Raw genomic sequence first — 19,758 nt, 5'->3', positions numbered from 1 at the left:
GGTTCCTTCAAGCTCGAGATCAGTGGTTGAGCAATCCTTCTTACAGAGGTGGTATGAGTAAAGAACTAGGTGAAAATTAAAGTGTCGTAGAAATAAGTAGTTATTTTAATTATTGTTGTTATTATTGTCATCATCATCATAATTAACACCCCCACCCCCATCACCATCATCGTCTTAGAGGGCTGTCATATCAACTGTGATACAGTGTGGAAGCATTTTGAACCATTCAAAGTAAATATGGCGAGGGGGCGGAGCCAAGATGGCGGAGAGGAAGCAGCAAGCTGCCTGAGCTCTCCTTCTGTTCCCTCAAAACGAACATTAAATCAAGCCTCTGGACGGATTCTGAAACTACAGAACCTGCAAAGAGACAGAGAGACACAGTCCTCCAACCAGAGATAATTTAGAAGACTTCAGGAAAAGGTCGGTCTGACTCGGGCAAAAGGGAGGCCCAGCGCAGGGCAGCAACCCAGCGCCGAGGGGGTCGGGGCAAATCAGCAGGAGCTGTGGGTCACAGCCGAACAACTGAGGCTCCCGGAACCTGGTTCAAAAATCTGGTGGCCAAGAAGGACAGTGGAAAAACTTACCTGCACCGGCCGAGAGGGCCACGAACGGCGGGATCAGACGCCGGGGTCTGACGCCTGGCTGGCTGAGCACAATCAGACAGGAAGTGCAGGACAGGGGATCTCCACACACCATAAAGGCCTCAGAGTAAAAGCCCGGTCACACAGCACCTATACACCTGCACAAGAAGCCCAAAACAGGGACCCTGGTGCCCCCAGAGCAGACCTCAACTTAAAGAATAAATAAATAAGCTGCAATAATGAGTAAGAAGCAAAAAAGAGCCCTCTCCATTGAGAGCTTCTGTATCAATAGGGAAGAAGCCAACACAAACTCAGATGAGGACAATAGCCTCAAATTGTCTACATCTGAAGCATCACAAGGGAAGGTGAATTGGTCGCAAGAACAAAAAGCCTTCCTGGAAGAGCTCAAAAAGGATTTTAAAAATCAATTGCAAGAGGTAGAAGAAAAAATGGGGAGAGAAATGAAAGCAACACAAAAAAACTATGAAAAAAGAATCAGCAGCTTAGAAAAAGAAGTTGAAGAAAACAAAGCCTTAAAAAATTCATTTGGCCAAATGGAAAAAAAGCTGCATAATCTCACTGAAGAAAACAATACCTTAAAAAATTCACTTAGCCAAACGGAAAAAAAGGTACATAATCTCACTGAAGAAAACAATACCTTAAAAAATTCACTTAGCCAAATGGAAAAAAAGGTGCATAATCTCACTGAAGAAAACAATGCCTTAAAAATTAAAGTGGGACAGTTGGAAGAAAAGGAATCCATGAGACACCAAGAATCGGTCAAGCAGAATAAAAAAAATGAAAAAATAGAAGAAAATGTGAAATACCTCATTGGAAAGACAACTGATCTGGAAAACAGATCGAGGAGAGACAATTTGAGAATCATTGGACTGCCTGAAAGCCATGACCAGAAAAAGAATCTAGATACCATATTCCAGGAAATTATTAAGGAGAACTGCCCTGATATCATAGAATCAGAGGATAAAATCATCATTGAAAGAATCCATCGATCACCTCCTGAAAGAGACCCCAAAAGGAAAACTCCAAGGAATATTGTAGCCAAATTCCAGAATTATCAGGTGAAGGAGAAAATACTCCAAGCAGCCAGAAAGAAGCAATTTAAATATCATGGAGCCACAGTCAGGATTGCTCAGGACCTGGCAGCTTCAACATTAAAGGACCGCAAGGCTTGGAATATGATATTCCGGAAGGCAAAGGAGATTGGATTGCAGCCGAGAATCTATTACCCAGCAAAAATGTGCATTTTCTTTCAGGGGAAAAGATGGACATTTAATGACATTGGGGACTTTCAATCTTTCCTGGTGAAAAGACCAGAACTGAATAGAAAATTTGATCTCAACATACAAGACTCAAGAGAAGTTTAAAAAGGTAAACAGAGGGGGAAAAAAAAAAGTTACCCTATTAGGTTAAACTGTTTATATCCCTACACAGGAAGATAATACTCATAACTCGTAAGAACTGTAAATGTATTTGGGCAGAGAGAAGGACTTTATATAGAGGGTATAAATATAAATTGTCTTTGATGTGATGATACAAAAGAATTAAGGAGATAAAAAGGGAGTCTATGGGGAGGAGAGGAAAGGGGAGGTGGAATGGGATGAATTATATCATATGAAGAGGTGGAAAAAAACCTATTATAATAGAGGGAAAGAAAGGAGGGGGGAACATGGTTTCAACCCTATTCTCATTAGATTTGACTCAAAGAGGGAATAACATATACGTTCATTGGGATAAAGAAACTTAACTCACTCTTTAGGGAAACAAAAGGGGAAGGGAAAGGGGGGGACTGAGAAGGGAGGACAAAAGCAAGGGAGAAAAGGGTAAAGAAAAGAGAGGGGGGTGATAAAAAGGGAGGGCAGATTGGGGGAGGCAGGGGTAAGAAGTAAAACGTCGGTAAGGAGGAATAGGGTGAAAGAAGGGGGGAAAAGTACAAAGGGGGTAAATAGAATGGAGGGGAATAGACAGTCAGTAATAATAACTGTGAATGTGAATGGGATGAACTCTGCTATAAAACGGAAGCGAATTGCAGAGTGGATTAAAAACCAGAACCCTACAATATGCTGTTTACAAGAAACACATTTGAAGCAGAGAGATACACACAGAGTAAAGGTAAAAGGCTGGAGCAGAATATATTATGCCTCAGCTAAAGTAAAAAAGGCAGGGGTAGCAATCCTTATCTCAGACAAAGTGCAGGCAAAAATAGATCTCATTAAAAGAGATAAGGAAGGAAATTACATCTTACTTAAAGGCACTATAGATAATGAAGTAATATCAATATTGAATATGTATGCGCCAAGTGGTATAGCATCCAAGTTCTTAGAGGAGAAGTTAAATGAGTTACAAGAGGAATTAGATAGTAATACTATACTAGTGGGGGATCTGAATCTCCCCCTCTCAGAATTAGATAAATCTAGCCAAAAAATAAATAAGAAAGAAGTGAAAGAGGTGAATAGATTACTAGAAAAGTTAGACATGATAGATGTCTGGAGAAAATTGAATGGGGATAGAAAGGAATATACCTTTTTCTCAGCAGTACATGGCACATTTTCAAAAATTGACCATGTATTAGGGCACAAAAACATCATAGTCAAATGTAGAAAGGCAGAAATAGTAAATGCATCCTTCTCAGATCATGATGCAATAAAAATTACATGTAAGAAAGAGCCAGGGAAAAGTAGAATGAAAATCAATTGGAAACTAAATAATTTCATTCTAAAGAATGAATGGGCCAAACAAGAAATCATAGAAACAATCAATAACTTTATCCAAGAGAATGACAATAATGAGACAACATACCAAAATCTATGGGATGCAGCCAAAGCAGTGCTTAGGGGAAAATTTATAGCTCTAAATGCTTACATGAATAAAAAAGAGAAAGAGGAGATTAATGAATTGGGCATGCAACTTAAAAAGCTAGAAAAAGAACAAATTAGAAATCCCCAATTAGACACTAAATTAGAGATCCTGAAAATTAAAGGAGAAATCAATAAGATTGAAAGCAAAAAAACTATAGAACTAATCAATAAAACTAAGAGCTGGTTTTATGAAAAAACCAATAAAATAGATAAAATACTGGTTAATTTGATTAAAAAAAAGAAAGAAGAAAACCAAATTACCAGTATCAAAAATGAAAAGGGTGATGTTACCACCAATGAAGTGGAAATTAAAGCAATAATTAGGAAATATTTTGCCCAACTGTATGCCAATAAATTTGACAATCTAAATGAAATGGATGAATATTTACAAAAATACAAACTGCCCAGGTTAACTGAAGAGGAAATAAAATCCTTAAATAAACCCATATTAGAAAAAGAAATTGAACAAGCTATTAATGAACTCCCTAAGAAAAAATCCCCAGGGCCAGATGGGTTTACGGGTGAATTTTACCAAACATTTAAAGAACAATTAATTCCAATATTATACAAATTATTTGGAAAAATAGGTGAAGAAGGAGTTCTACCAAATTCGTTTTATGACACAAATATGGTGGTGATACCAAAACCAGGCAAAGCAAAAACAGAGAAAGAAAATTATAGACCAATCTCCCTAATGAATATTGATGCTAAAATCTTAAATAAGATATTAGCAAGGAGATTACAGCAAGTGATCACCAGGATAATACACTATGACCAGGTGGGATTTATACCAGGAATGCAGGGCTGGTTCAACATTAGGAAAACTATTAACATAATCAACCACATCAATAAGAAAACCAACCAAAATCATATGATTATCTCAATAGATGCAGAGAAAGCTTTTGACAAAGTACAGCACCCATTCCTAATAAAAACACTAGAGAGTTTAGGAATAGGGGGAGCTTTCCTTAGAATAATAAACAGTATCTACCTAAAGCCATCAGCAAGTATTATATGCAATGGAGATAAATTAGAGGCCTTCCCAATAAGATCAGGGGTGAAACAGGGATGTCCATTATCACCCCTATTATTTAATATTGTCCTAGAAATGTTAGCTTTAGCAATCAGAGAAGAGAAAGGAATTAAAGGAATTAGAATAGGCAAGGAGGAAACAAAACTATCACTCTTTGCAGATGATATGATGGTATACTTAAGGAATCCTCGAGAATCAAGTCAAAAATTACTTGAAACAATTAACAACTTTAGCAAAGTAGCAGGATATAAAATAAATCCACATAAATCATCAGCATTTCTATACATGACCAACAAAGTCCAGCAGCAAGAGATAGAAAGAGAAATTCCATTTAAAGTAACGGTAGGTAATATAAAATACTTGGGAGTCTACTTGCCAAGACAAACCCAGGAACTCTATGAACACAACTACCAAACACTCTTCACACAAATCAAATCAGATCTAAATAATTGGAAAGATATCAATTGCTCATGGATAGGCAGAGCTAATATAGTAAAAATGACAATACTGCCTAAATTAATTTACTTATTCAGTGCCATACCAATCAGGCTACCTAAAAATTATTTTATACAGCTAGAAAAAATAATAACAAAATTCATCTGGAAAAACAAAAAATCAAGAATATCCAGGGAAATAATGAAAAAAAATTCACAGGAAGGTGGGTTAGCGGTACCAAACCTGGAGCTTTACTATAAAGCGGCAGTCATCAAAACTATCTGGTACTGGCTAAAAAATAGAGTGGTAGATCAATGGAATAGGCTAGGCTCAGGAAATGCAGTAGTAAATGACACTAGTAATGTAGTGTTTGATAAACCCAAAGACTCCAGCTTCTGGGATAGGAACTCAGTATTTGACAAAAACTGCTGGGAAAACTGGAAGATAGTATGGCAGAAATTAGGCTTAGACCAACATCTTACACCTTACACTAAAATAAGGTCAAAATGGATACATGATTTAGACATAAGAGGTGATACCATAGGTAAATTAGGAGAGAAAGGAATAGTGTACCTATCAGATCTTTGGAAAGGAGAACAGTTTTTGACCAAACATGAGATAGAGTATATTATAAAATGCAAAGTGGATGATTTTGATTATATTAAATTAAAAAATTTTTGTACAAACAGAAGCAATGCATCCAAAATTAGAAGGGAGGCAGAAAGCTGGGAAACAATTTTTGAGGCCAGTGCTTCTGATAAAGGCCTCATCTCTAAAATATATAGGGAATTAAATCAAATTTATAAGAATCCAAGTCATTCCCCAATTGAGAAATGGTCAAAGGATATGAACAGGCAGTTTTCTGATGAAGAAACCAAAGCTATCTATTCCCATATGAAAAAATGCTCTAAATCTCTAATGATTAGAGAGATGCAAATTAAAACAACTCTGAGGTACCACCTGACACCTATCAGATTGGCTAAAATGACAAAAAAGGAAGATAATAAATGTTGGAGAGGCTGTGGGAAAATTGGAACACTAGTGCATTGTTGGTGGAGCTGTGAGCTGATCCAACCATTCTGGAGAGCAATTTGGAATTATGCCCAAAGGGCGATAAAGCTGTGCATACCCTTTGACCCAGCAATCCCACTTTTAGGTCTTTTGCCCAAAGAAATCATGGAAGGGGGAAAGGGACCCACATGTACAAAAATATTTATAGCTGCTCTTTACGTGGTAGCAAGGAATTGGAAGCTGAGGGGGTGCCCATCAATTGGGGAATGGCTGGACAAGTTGTGGTATATGAATACAATGGAATACTATTGTGCTGTAAGAAATGATGAGCAGGAAGAGTTCAGAGAAACCTGGAGGGTCTTACGTGAGCTGATGATGAGTGAGATGAGCAGAACCAGAAGAACATTGTACACAGTATCATCAACATTGAGTGTTGACCTACTGTGATGGACTATATTCTTCTCACCAATGCAATGGTACAGAAGAGTTCCAGGGAACTCATGATAGAAGAGGATCTCCAAATCCAAGAAAAAAAAGAAAGAAAGAACTGTGGAGTATAGATGCTGATTGAACCATATTATTTCTTTTGTTTTGGGTGCTGTTGTTTTTTTTTTTTTCTATTTTGAGGTTTTGCATCACTGCTCTGATTCTTTCTCTTGTAACAGGATTAATGCAGAAATAGGATTAATGTTATTATGTGTATATATATGTGTGTGTATATATATATCTATATGTATAGATATATATAGATATAACCTATATCAGATTACCTGCTGTCTAGGTGAGGGGGGGGGGAGGGGAGGGAGGGAGAAAAATCTGAAATTGTAAAGCATGTATAAACAAAAGTTGAGAACTATCTTTACATGTAACGGAAAAAATAAACTATCTCATAATGTAAAAAAAAAAAAAAAAAAAAAAAAAAAAAAAAACAAAGTAAATATGGCGGGGCAGCTAGGTGGTGCAGTAGATAAAGCACCAGCCCTGGATTCAGGAGGACCTGAGTTCAAATGAGGCCTCAGACAATTGACACTTACTAGCTGTGTGACCCTGGGCAAGTCACTTAACCCTCATTGCCCCACAAAAACAAAACAAAACAAAAAAAGTAAATATGATGTGTCCACAGGATTACAGGAGCACAATTCTAGACGCAGAGGCCATCTAGTCCAAACCAATTTTACAAATAGGGAAACTTAGGCAGAGGGGATGGAGAGAAGATATGTGACTGGCCCAATGTCACACAGAGAATAAGTAACAAAGCTAAGATTTGAACCCAGGTCTTAAAAGTCCCAATCTAGTACTTCAGCTGAGTCATTTTTTAGATGGGTTTTGACTCTTCATGACCCTATTTGGGGTTTTCTTGGCAAAGGTATTAGAGTGGTTTGCCATTTCCTTTTCCAGCTCATTTTATAGATGAGGAAACTGAGGCAAGCAGGGTTCAGTGAATTGCCCAGTGTCACACAGCTAGTAAGGGTCTGAGGCCAGCTTTGAACTCAGGAAGATGGGGATTCCTGATTCCAAGCCCAGTGCTTTATCCATTGAGCCAATTGGCTGTCCTAAATCTAACATTTATTTCCACTGTATTCTTAGTATTGTTATTCTAACTATCATCTAATCTAGAGAAATCCGGAAAAGGTTAGGTACTTACTGTCCAACACAGACACATACATAATTTTGGGTCTTGTTAGAAAAATTGCTATTTTTAGACCCAACGCTACCGTTATATGAACGTTGGGATCAGCACATGAAACCAAATCTTAAACATTAACTATGTTAATGCCCAGAAACCCACTCCTGTAACTGTAACATTCTGAAGGTAACACTCTACCTACAATATTTGGGGTTTTTGGCCTTTGGCCTTTGGCCAAAAGCAATAAAATCTGACCTATTGTTATTATTCAAACAAACCATCTCCTTCAGGTCCCCTTTCTCTTTCTCAGGAAGGCTATTTAATCTGGAGCAGGAGTTTGAGGTTCCCTCCCACCTAACAGTCTAGATCAGGCTGCAGGGGCTGGATGGGGTGGGAGTGGGAAGTTGAAGAGGGACCCAGAGGGGGAAATAGGGAGGGTTTCTAGGAGTTGTCTCAAAATGACTCTCTCCAGAGACAGCCCTGTGCTATTCATCAACTGTTTTTCAGGGCTGTGAAAAATCAATGAGATTTGAGCTGCAAACTCATCATTAGGACAGGAAAAACTCTGCAATGGAATTGATTTGTTTAAATATAATAACACAATTTAATGACAAGTCATGGGGGTGGGGAGAGAAGGAAAGGGGGAAAAAACAACCAAAAAAACCCCCAAACCCTAACTTAGAGATCTCAGCTCAATATGAGATCAAAGCCATTGCCTCTTTTTTTACCTCTGCCCTACTGATAATTTTTTAAATGATTTTCACACACACACACACACACACACACACACACACACACACACACACACACACACACACACACACACACACACACCAGCCCATGCCTCTGAGGAAGCCTGGGTAGGAACATGCTGTCAGAACGGGGAAAGAACAGACACTGGAGGAGGAGACTGCAAATTACTGGGTCTGAGAATAGATTTCTGAAAGGACATAGCATGGACCTGCTGGTTCATTTGTTGGTCTTGGGTTTGGTTTGTCTTTAGTGAAATAGCTCTGGGGGTCAACTGGGCTGCTGGGTCCTGGTGATCCAATCTGATCTCTTCGTGTTCTCTCTCTCTGTCTCTCTCTCTCTGTCTCTCTCTCTCTGTCTCTCTCTCTCTCTGCCCCCTCTGTCTCTGTCTCTCTCTGTCTTTCTCTCCCCCTCCCCTGTCAGAAGAATCTTGATGGGGCCAATCTGGCCACTGGTGTCAAGAAAGTGGGTTGATACATCAGCATCCATTGGAGTTTAAAGGCAGTGGGCTGATAGCAGGATAAAAGCTGGGGTCCAACCCCTAAGTTCCTTCCCCAGGCTATTGGAGGGAAGGAAGCTGGGACTAACCATACCGGAGCAGAAGAGCCTGGGAGGCTAGTGTCTGAGGCCTGCTTTAAACTGAAATTCCCAGATGCTGGGGTCTAGGTATGTCTTTTTGCCACATTAACTAATCACCCCAAGTGATCATCTTAACTCTTAGTTCTATAGCTCTTTTTTTTCTTGGCCAGGAAATGGGTGTTAAATGACTTGCCCAAGGTCACACAGCTAGTAAGTGTCAAGTGTCTGAGGCCAGATTTGAACTCAGGTTCTCCTGAACCCAGGGCTGGTGCTCTATCCACTGCGCCACCTAGCTGCCCCACTATAACTCTTTTAGGGCTTGTAAATAAACCCTCTGGCAAAGTAGGTAGTATCAGCATCAGGAGGTATAGAGGAGGAAACCGATTCAAAGGTATTAAATGACTGCCCACAGTCCCACAGTGTTAAAGCACCAGCCAGAATCCACGTCTTCTAACAAGGGAGCTCTTTTATGTGCAAGGGACTGTGTGCTGGGGGTTGAAGTGGGGGAGAGATATAAAAAAGAATGCAACAGAATTGAATTAAGCATAGTAATAATAATAACAAGCATTTGTACAGTGCTTTAAGGTTTGCAAAGTGCTTTATAAATATAGTCTCATTTGATCCTCATGAAACCTCTATAATTACCTCCATTTTACAGATGAGGAAACTGAGGTAGAGTGACTTGCCCAGGGTCACACAGCTAGTAAGTATCTGAGGCCAGATTTAAACTCAGGTCTTTCTGACTCCGAAGTCCATTACTCATTTATTTATGCCAGCTAAATGCAGGATGATGGGGAATATAAAGAAATATAACAAATTAAATAAAAATGTTCATGCCTAGGATATGCAAGGCACTAGACTGGACTCTAGGAAATCAGAGAGAGAGAGAGGGAGAGGGAGAGGGAGAGGGAGAGGGAGAGGGACTGCCTTCAGTGAGTTTACATCCTACTATAACATAGATTTAGAAGTGAAAGAGTCATAGATTTAGAGCCAGAAGGAATCTTGGGGGCATTTTACAGATGAGGAAACTGAGGCCCTGAAAGTTTAGGTTAACTTACCCAATATCACAGAAGTATTAGTGGCAGAATCAGGAATCTAACCCATGTCCTCTGATTCCAGATCAGCTTTTCTTTCCCCTATGCCATTTGAAATATATCCTCTTCCTCAAAGGACTAATAGTCTAGTTGAGGATATAGACCATGTAAATGTAAAAAAGATAACAAAAGGCAATCAGTGCACACTAACGTACTACATATTAAATGCCCCAGTATCGTGTCATGTACACATCAGACATTCAATAAATATTTGTCTAAAATGCCACAAGAGAAGTAGTAAAGACAAGTGAAATAAGAATCACAGAATGACAGAACTAGAGGATTAGAAGGGTCCTCATTCACCACCTCATCTAAGCCACCCCTAGTCTGTGTTGGGAAGAAAGCGAAGAGATCAGACCTGCTGGAGTAAAGATTATGTACTAGGAAAGTAGCAGAGGAAGAGATTGGAAAAAGGTGTTGATGCAGACCGGAGGGATTTGACTCCTCCACTAGCCAATGAGAACTCAATGGTATAGCCACAGAAATGTTTTGAGCTCTGTAGAGACATGTTGAGAAGTATCCTACAAAATTTAAGCTTTCTGTGGTGTTCAAGATGGATTGGCAAGGGTGAAGCTAGACTGGGTGAGACTCTACAGCTCTCTTAGAGTCAGTTTTCCTCTCTTCTCCCCAAGGTATTCATCCTATCCAGAATCCCTAGAGTAGATGTGGGCTAAGCATGAGTGTATACACACTCATGCACACATACACACCCACACAACCCATTATTTGTTTACCCTAGGTTTGCCTTTATACCCTTTTCACACACCAGTGTTTCGGGAGTGAGGTCTCCCAAGAGGTACCTTACCGTCCACATCTGGTCCTAGTTACAGTCACTGATTCTCCTCCACTCCCAGCCCTACCTGGGCCAGGGACAGCTCAAAGATGTGGGTGTTTTTGCCTCCTTCCTCTGCTTTTCCTCTTTGGTGGCTGGCTTCTAGCTCACAGCTCCACATACAGCAGCCAATGGTGCTGTTGACTGATTGACTCATTCCAGGTTGAGGTACAGAAGCTCCAATCAGGTGTTCCTGGCAGCACCTTGCTCAGATCAATGCCCTGGCTGGCATCTGGCCTCAGGAGGCTCGGCACTAATTTATGTGACTCATATACTAGGCAGCCTGTTCTTCTCACTCCAGACCCCCGTGTTGCCCACCGGGAGATTTTCACTCTCCTCACTAGCTGGGCAGGCATGATGCCTGTTTTCCAAATTAAAAACCTTAGTCTGAATCCAATAATCTCCCATCCCAGACATGGCTAAGTGAACATATCATTGCTTTCTCTGTTAGCACCACCAACTCCCCCTTCTCCATCACAGTCTAGGAAGAAGTGATAATATTAATGGGATATTCTGGTTATTTATATAGACCATACCTAGATTCTCATTCAGAAGTTCTAGCTGCTACACTTTGGGTACCTGTATGAGCAAGTCTGAGCCTCAGTTTCCTCACCTGTAAAGTAGAGATAATATGCTACCTCTCATAAGGTAGTTACAAACTGTGTCTAGGAATCCCTGCTACCCACACCTCACAGAGAAATGAAAATGTGTGTTAAAAGTGCTTCTATAAAAATGTCAAGTGTAGTCCAAAGGTAAGGTATTATAATTATCATTATTATGTAATCAAAGAAGGCAGGATAGTGTGCGGCTTCTCTCAGAAGTATGTGACCTAGGTACTATGTTCCACAGAGAAAAAGAGAGACCACTGTGGGAGATAGTACACCCATACATGGGCTTTTCAAAGGAGGTAGGGAGGCAGGTCGGTCAGTACTAGTGGAGTACACCACCCAAGATTCCAAATAAATCAGAGCATCAAAGAGGAACCTGAGAGGTCATCTAGTCTCCACTACCTCCTTTTGCAGAAAGCTGAGGCCCAGAGAAGGGAACTGATCCCACGAGGGCACACAGGTCCAAAGGAGCAGAGTTGAGATTCCAACCCAGGCTCTCTGATTTCAAACCCAGCATTCTTTCTAACCTACCAGCTGCCTCTTCTCCCTACCCAAACCCTAACAGCAGCCACAAGCACTGGCAAAACAAAGACAGGAATCATCAAATAGGGGGCAGCTAGGTGGTGCAGTGGATAGAGCACTGGCCCTGGATTCAGGAGGACCTGAGTTCAAATCCGGCCTCAGACATTTAACACTTACTAGCTGTGTGACCCTGGGCAAGTCACTTAACCCCAATTGCCTCTCCAAAAAAATAACTAAGTAACTAAATAAATAATCAAATAGTCTTTGTCCTCAGAGTTCTTACATACTCGGGGATGGGAGTGGTAATTATCACACAGATAAGTAAATAACAAAAAAAAGTTAGCATTTATATAATACTTTAAGATATGCAGAGTCTCACAGCAGCTCTGTGAGGGAAGTGTTACTATCGTCTGAAGAAACTGAGGTTTATTATAGAGAAATGACTTGCCAGGGTCATCAAAGCTGATAAATGTTTAAGGTAGGGTTTGAACCCGGGTCTTCCTCACTCCTAGTCCAGAGACTTTTGCATGGCTGCACCTGGCTACCACAAATGCAAACATACACATACTTATACACACATGTGTACATATACATGTATGCACACATACTTGCACCCATACACAGGTGTGGGTGTTTATATACACATGCATGTGCACACATGGGTAAACATACGCACACAAGCAGATGTATACAAAAAACACATGCAAAACACATAAAATACACTGTGCATATGTGTGTATACACATGCATGCACAAACACATACAGGTGTGTGCAATATACAAAACACACAGTATGAGAATGCATGTGCATAAATGTATATGCATGTATGTGTATGTATGTGCACATATATATGTGTGTATGTGTGTATGTGGATATATATGGCAGAGGTGAGAAGGGAGGGAAGCGAATGCAGAATCCTTAACCTAATCTCTAACTTCTAAAACATATGAAACTCTAAGACATTGGTACCAAGCAGTTGTTCAGTTCTTTCAGTCATGACCGACTCCTGGTGACTGGATTTGGGTTTTTTTTTGGCAAAGGCACTGGAGTGGTTGGCCATTTCCTTCTCCAGGTACGATGCAATAGATAAACTAAAGTCAGTGGGGGCTGGAAGCTGAGAGCCCTAGAAGGTCACCCATTTCCACTGCAGGTAAACATGAAAAAGAGCTCGATCCTGTCCTCTTTTCAAACCCATGGCAATTTCCTCCAGTGCCAGCTCCCTTTCTCCTCCTTAAAATGGCCTCTGGGAGTCTGCACTTGAGGCTGCATTGATGTCTCCTCAGCTCTTAATCAATATTAACCAATGAAGGATGCTAATGATGATTCAGAAGCCCCAGCCAGGCATTACCCAGCCAGAAGCCTGCATCCAAGGCTGTTTGCTGGCTGGTTACATGTCTCTTAGGGGAAATGGAAGCTGACCTAAGAGAGGTCACCAGCAGAGACACTAATTCAATTCTGTCCCTTAGTGACCCCTTCGATTTTGTCAGTCACCAACAAAATCAATGCGACAGGAAAGAAAACCAAGTTACCCCCCAGCAAGGATGGAATGGGGTTGTGGTCACAGTGCCCTTACCTGAACAAAAAACTGCCCATTTCTTGTGCCGTCATATAGGGATTTAAGCTGGAAGGGACCTTAGAGATAGATCCTTGAGGTGAACACACATACCCTCATGATTGGGAAAATGATTTACCTCTAAGAGTCACATCTGCTACATGTGCTCAGCTAGACAAATCCTGGGGGCGTGGGGCAAAAAGAAAAGATAACCTCATAGCCCCCATCCTAAAGAATAACTGATACTTACATCATACTTTAAAGTCTTAAGCACTTTGCATACATTCTTTCATTGGAGTCTTCGACTTAGGAGTACCAGGCATAATCAGCTAGGATACTAAGACTAAGACACAGACTCAACTAGTCTATGGACACACACCTAGCAGGTGTCAAGGCAGGATCTGAACGCAGGACTTCCCAACTCCAAGTCCTGCACTCTACCTATGATGTCACACTGCTTATGACAAGAGAATACTACAAGGTCATCTCTAATTATGGGATTAGATTGTGTGGTCCAGGGTCAGCCTAGAGGGAGCTTAATAAGGCCTAGAACAGTCAGAGAAAGCTTCCTAGAACAAATAAGTCTCGAGTTGAGCCTTGAAGGTTCAGCAGAATTTGGAATGGGCAAGGGACAGTAGTGGGGAGTGAGAATCACTGCAGGGTAGTGTGAAGGCTGACTCGACACACTTCCGGGCACCTTGGAGGACCAGTTGAGATTTGGTGTGAGTGAAAAACCATCACTACCTGCTGGGGAGATGCCCATTCATCTGCTTTCCCTGGAGGCCTCTCTAGTCTTGGGGCTACGAAAAGTCTATAACCTTTTAAGAGCTGGGGGACCTCACTTTATATCTTGTGCCTTCGGTTTACAACCTGAATTGATATTTCACCTAAGAACCTGAGGTCCCAAATGAACCATTTCCAAAAATATCTGTAATGAGCTAATCTGGCTATCTTTCTGCTAAGTCAATGGGCAGCCCACCCCTAACCTAGTAACCCAAAACAGGAGAAATCAGCTGGGTGGGAAGAGATTATAGTGGGTAAGGTGGGAAAATATATAAATTACTGGAAACAGAGTCAATGGGCCCTTACAATCCCATGAGAAAGTCAGAAAAATCCTCACAACGAGCTAGCTTTATGGGACTCAATTTTCCACGTGGTGAACAGTCAATGACCAAGCTTTAATTTGAGGCTGGTGTAGTCCACAATACTTAGCACATCTAGGTGGTGCAAGGGATGTACTGGAGGTAGGATGAGTGGTCAGCTTCAGGCATTTACAGGCTCTATGACTCTGGGCAAATCTAGTCTCTGTAAATTTCACTAGTACTTACCTTCCCAGGGTTGTAGTGAGGATTGAGTGGAGTAACCAATATATTGCAAAAGTTAAAAGGCTATATAAATGCTTATTGTTATTATTATTATTATTAATTACTACATCTATGGACTCCTTTTCTTCCTCTATTGCTACCAGCCAGGGTATACACATTAATCCACATACTAGCCCAAGGAAAATGATCAGTCAATAAACCCTTATGAAGTGCCTACAAGGTCTCAGGCACTGTGCTAAGTGCCGGGGATACAAAAAGAGGTAAAAGAATCTCTGCTCCTAAAGAGCTCACAATCTAATGGGAATCTTGACAATCAAACAAACTATATATACAGGATAAATAGGAAATACACAGGGCAAGGAAGGCACCAGAATGAAGAGGGGTTGGGGGAAAGGGTTCCTGTAGAAGATGGGATTTTAGCTGGGACTTAAAGGAAGCATGGAATCCAGGGAGGTCAGTAGGCACAGCAGAGGGAGAGCACTCCAGGCATGAGAGATAGCTGGAGAAAACATACAGTCAGGAGACAGAGTAGTTTGTTTGTGGAACAGCCAGGAAGCCAATGTCACCAGATGGTATTAGGAAGATCAATTCCCTGCTTGGCAAAATAATTGTGACCTATTTCAAGGCCAAGGATTATTATATGTTTTTTGATTATCCAGGCTGAGAGAGATTAGCACATATAATTGAGAATGGATATGGTTGAACACCATCCCCAGTGAAAGGACATATCTTGTGTGGAGCTCTATGGGAATCAGGGCAGTTGGTCCTAAGTCAACAAGACTGGTATGGCTGCCATATCTAATGTCACACCATTCCCACAATCTCATCTCCAGTCACCCTAGTGTAAAGAGGGTGGATGGATGTTATCTTCAGGCAAGCAGCTCATCTGCAGTAAGGACAGGCCCACATGCAGCCTGAGATTGGCCAAGGCTTAGAGACACAATGGGAGGAAGTGAACCCTTAACATACTCCTCTACCAGGGTCTGAATCCCTGGAACTCTGCAACTGATCACCAGACCCCGGAAGTATATAAGAAGAAACACCCATCTTGGGTTGTCCAGATGCTCAGGCTAAAAGTAATGAAGGAAAAATGCCATCACTGCAAGTGATGAGTAATCCTCCAGAAGGCTAATTAACAGTCCCTGCTCTGTTGAGAATTCCTTTCTTTCCCAATGAAGCTCCTGACACCTCTGGGTCTTTGTTCTGTCCAAAGTGGGGCTGGACAGAAAGGGAGAAGAGACATTTTAAAAAGAGAAGATCTGAAATAGTGGAGCTAACCTAAATTTTTTTTTTAAAGGAGTTATGGGATTCATCCATGCTGCCTCCTTGGCAATTTCCAAAGTGTCCTCACATCTGTTATCTCAACGGCTCTTCCCAGAAACCTTGCAAAATAGGGAGGACAAGCATTATTATCCCCATTTTACAGATTAGAAGGCTGAGATTCAGAAAGATTTAAGTGACTTCTCCCATTTGCACAAGGAAGAAAACTGGAACTAGAACCTAAATCTTTTGCTCCCAAGCCCAGGATTCTTTCTACTATAAAACAAGCTGGACTTTTGGAGGGAAAAAACCCACAACCAAATAGTCTAAAAGAATTTAACTGCTTTATGTTCACCAACCTCTTATTTCTCATATCTCCCCCCAAAATCTAGTATAGTAGAAAAAGCACTGGCTCAGGAGTCACTTGTGTGACCGTAGGTGAATTAGAATTTTGTCATTTGTAAAATGATTGGGGGTAGAACACATGATCTCTTAGGGAGCCTTCCACTCTAAATCTGTGATTTATAATCATGAATGATCTTCTCACACCCTGGAATGTCCCTGTGGGGCCATGTGTCCTTTTTCTTTTTTTTTTCTTTTTTAAAATTAATTTAACTTATTTATTTTTGCAGGGCAATGAGGGTTAAGTGACTTGCCCAGGGTCACACAGCTAGTGTCTAGTATCTGAGGCCGGATTTGAACCCAGGTTCTTCTGAACCCAGGGCCAGTGCTTTATTCACTGCACCACCTAGCTGCCCCCATGTCTCCTTTTTCTCCCACTGGTGAGTTCTTCCCCTGCTTCCATTTTGAAAAGGGAGCCAGGGTAACTACCCAGCATTCCTTTCCTAGCTTTGCTTCTGACTTTCTGGACTTTGAAATCATTCCCTCATTGAGGTACCTTCCCTCTTCCCACATTTTTAGCTCCCCTTTTTGGGTTGTCTTCTCTCTATGGAATCTAAGTTCTTTGAGGGAAGGAACTGTCCTTTTTTCTTATATCTATATGCTCGGCATTTCAGCGCCTAGCACGCAGAAAGCACTTAAACAATGCTTGTAGCCATGTCTTGTCCTATGTCACAAACTGGTCTGACTACTTTCAAGCACTCTCCCATTATACAGGTTAATTTTCCTAATGCCCAACTTGAATGGATCCTTCCACTGCTCAAGCAATTTCAATACCTACTTATTACTAGATGGTAAAAATCCAAAATTCCTTGGCTTACCTTTCAGGCACTTCCATCATTCCTACTTGGATACCTGACAGGAACTAGAATGTATTAGGCTAGAGAAAGAAAGAATCTGAAATGTTCATCTCTCCCAAAAGGTTCAGTGCCCCTGCTTCCTTATTTTACTCAACTGAGACACATCGCTTTGGAGATCTTATATTGTGCTTGGCACATAGTATAAATGCTTGCTAACTGATTGACCCAGGGAGTATGGGAGATGTGAGTGCAAGACACCAGGCCCTGCCCCTCAGGAAGCTTACAGTCAGAATGACAGGACATACATCTAGGCTGTCATGTGTAAGAGACAGCAGACTTAGTCTGCTTGACCCTAGAGTGTAGAAGTAGGAGGAATGGATGGAAGTTTCAAAAGAATTTAATTTTTAAATGTTTTAATTTTAAGTTTCAAAATAATCTAAATTTAAGCTTGATTTAAAGAAAAAACATCCAAATTCAAATGATGTAAAGAAAGATCTTCCTAGTCATAAGAGCAATCCCAGAGTAAAAGGAACGGGCTGCCCCCTCACTGAAAGTCTTCAAGGCAAAGACCAGATCGAGGTGGTCTTGCGTGGTGCAGAGGGGCTTGCCTTTTGAGGCTGGATTGGCCTAGACTGGCCTCTGTGAGCTTGTTCAATTCCAAGGCACTGATTCTGTGACTGTGTCTTCCATAACTATTCCCCTACCCTGCAACCCAACCCAGCCTACAGCCAGACTCTTGAATTAGGGGGAAAAAATGGAGGGTGGGAGAATTAAGATCACCTTGACAAGGTGGCCCCAGCTGGCCATAACAAGCCCTTGTCTGTAGATGCTACTCCCTACCACCCTATTGGTCTGAGGGTTACTTGTGGGTCTGAAAACTGAGCAAACCTCTACCTTTTCCTCTAAGTCCGGGGGATCCAAGCATTTACCAAGCAATTAACTTCCAGGAACCCAAGCAGAAGGTCATTCAGGCAGTGCTGGGGCCATGGGCTTACAGGAAGCTGGGCCGGGGGTTATTTTTAGCATCCTATTTCAAAGGAGAAGAGGCATTAATTCCAACCAGGTAAATGTCAGCAGCCATCAGTAAACACTGGCCAATTAAAAAACACTGCTAGAGCACAGGGAGGAGAGAAGATGGCTCCTCATCTTGCTCAGGCTTCTATCATTCTCTTCCCCAAAGTTGCCTCCTTTATACTCTTCTTCCTATGTTTGGGAAGAACCAGGGACTGTATCCACTCCTATCCATCAGGGAACTAACAGCTAATAGGTATAGAGTGCTTTAAGGTTTGCAAAATGCTTCCCATCCATGATCTCACTGGATCCTTACAACAAAGCCGAGAAGTATGTGCTATTGTCCTGATTTTACAGATGGGGACACTGAAGTTAGGTGACTTGCCTAGTTACCCAGCTTGTAAGCATGTTGCCTCCCCACATCAGATTATAAGCTCCTTGAGGGGCAATGACCAGTGTTTATTTTATTAATTGTATCTCCAGCTTTTAGTGCAGTACCTGGCATATAGTAGGTACTTACTAAATGCTGATTGGATTGGAAACGACTATGGTAGGATTTGAATTTGGATCTTCCTGATTCCAAGAATGGCACTCTGTCTACCGCCACTTAGAGGCTGACAGGAAGTACAAGGTGGTTGTCTACACCTGAGACCCCTCTAGAAGAGGTTACCCTGGAGACCTGTTGACAGGCTAATGTGCAGGCTAAGGCGAATGGGTCAGCAATGCTGAACAAGTTCCTGGGACTGCACTACAAGGAGCTGGTCAAGTACTGGTTTCTCACAACAGGCACATGGGGTACTGTTGGTACCGTGGGGCTAGTGTGGGCCGCTGACTGGCATCTGATTCTGGATTGAGTGCCATACATCAATGGCAAATTTAAGAAGGACAATTAAGCTATCTTTTCAATCTTGTGGCCTAGGGATGGAGGACTCTTGGGGGACTGCTCTTCTTAGGGAATCCTGATCAGACATAAATGTGAAATACTCAGGCTTGACTCCCAGGACCTTGATATCTCTCAGTGAACACCTTTGATGTATCATTTATATCGGGATAATTAAACCTCCCTCTGAAACATGAAAAAAAAAAAAAGACATTACCCTGTGCTCTCAGCAAGGTGTTCCTGGAAAGGTTTTCTGAGACAAGTCAGAGAAACATAACAGAACCAGGAGCTTCCTGCATTTGCAAATATCAAAAAGGCAGAGGAGGGGGGTGTTTACTTAATCCCCAGTACATAGAGTACAGGACCTGAGCTATACTGATAGGCAAGAGAACACACTGAAAGGTGAGTGCCTTGCCAGGGAACTTTCAACAAATATGTATTTAAGCGGGGCCTAAAAACTCACACTCCAACTTCCTCCTTCTGCCACTCTCTGAAGCCCCACCTTTACCTCTGGAGAATCTGGACACCCAAACGGGGATATCCCAAGGAACAAAATGGTAGCTTGTATATTAATACCACTCC

The 19,758-nt window shown here is 41.4% G+C and overlaps 1 protein-coding gene and 1 pseudogene across 6 annotated transcripts in view; one reads left to right on the top strand and one right to left on the bottom strand.

Annotated features, from left to right (window-relative positions):
• Positions 1–19,758, bottom strand: part of ZMIZ1 (zinc finger MIZ-type containing 1) — a 469,106-nt gene that overhangs the window by 350,864 nt on the left and 98,484 nt on the right. The window lies entirely within an intron of this gene.
• LOC122744524 lies at positions 19,019–19,189 on the top strand (annotated as a pseudogene).

Source organism: Dromiciops gliroides, chromosome 2, assembly GCF_019393635.1.
Source record: "Dromiciops gliroides isolate mDroGli1 chromosome 2, mDroGli1.pri, whole genome shotgun sequence".
Lineage (NCBI taxonomy): Eukaryota > Metazoa > Chordata > Mammalia > Microbiotheria > Microbiotheriidae > Dromiciops > Dromiciops gliroides.
The sequence above is the reverse complement of the archived record's forward strand: the minus strand, read 5'-3'. Positions and strand labels throughout refer to the sequence as shown.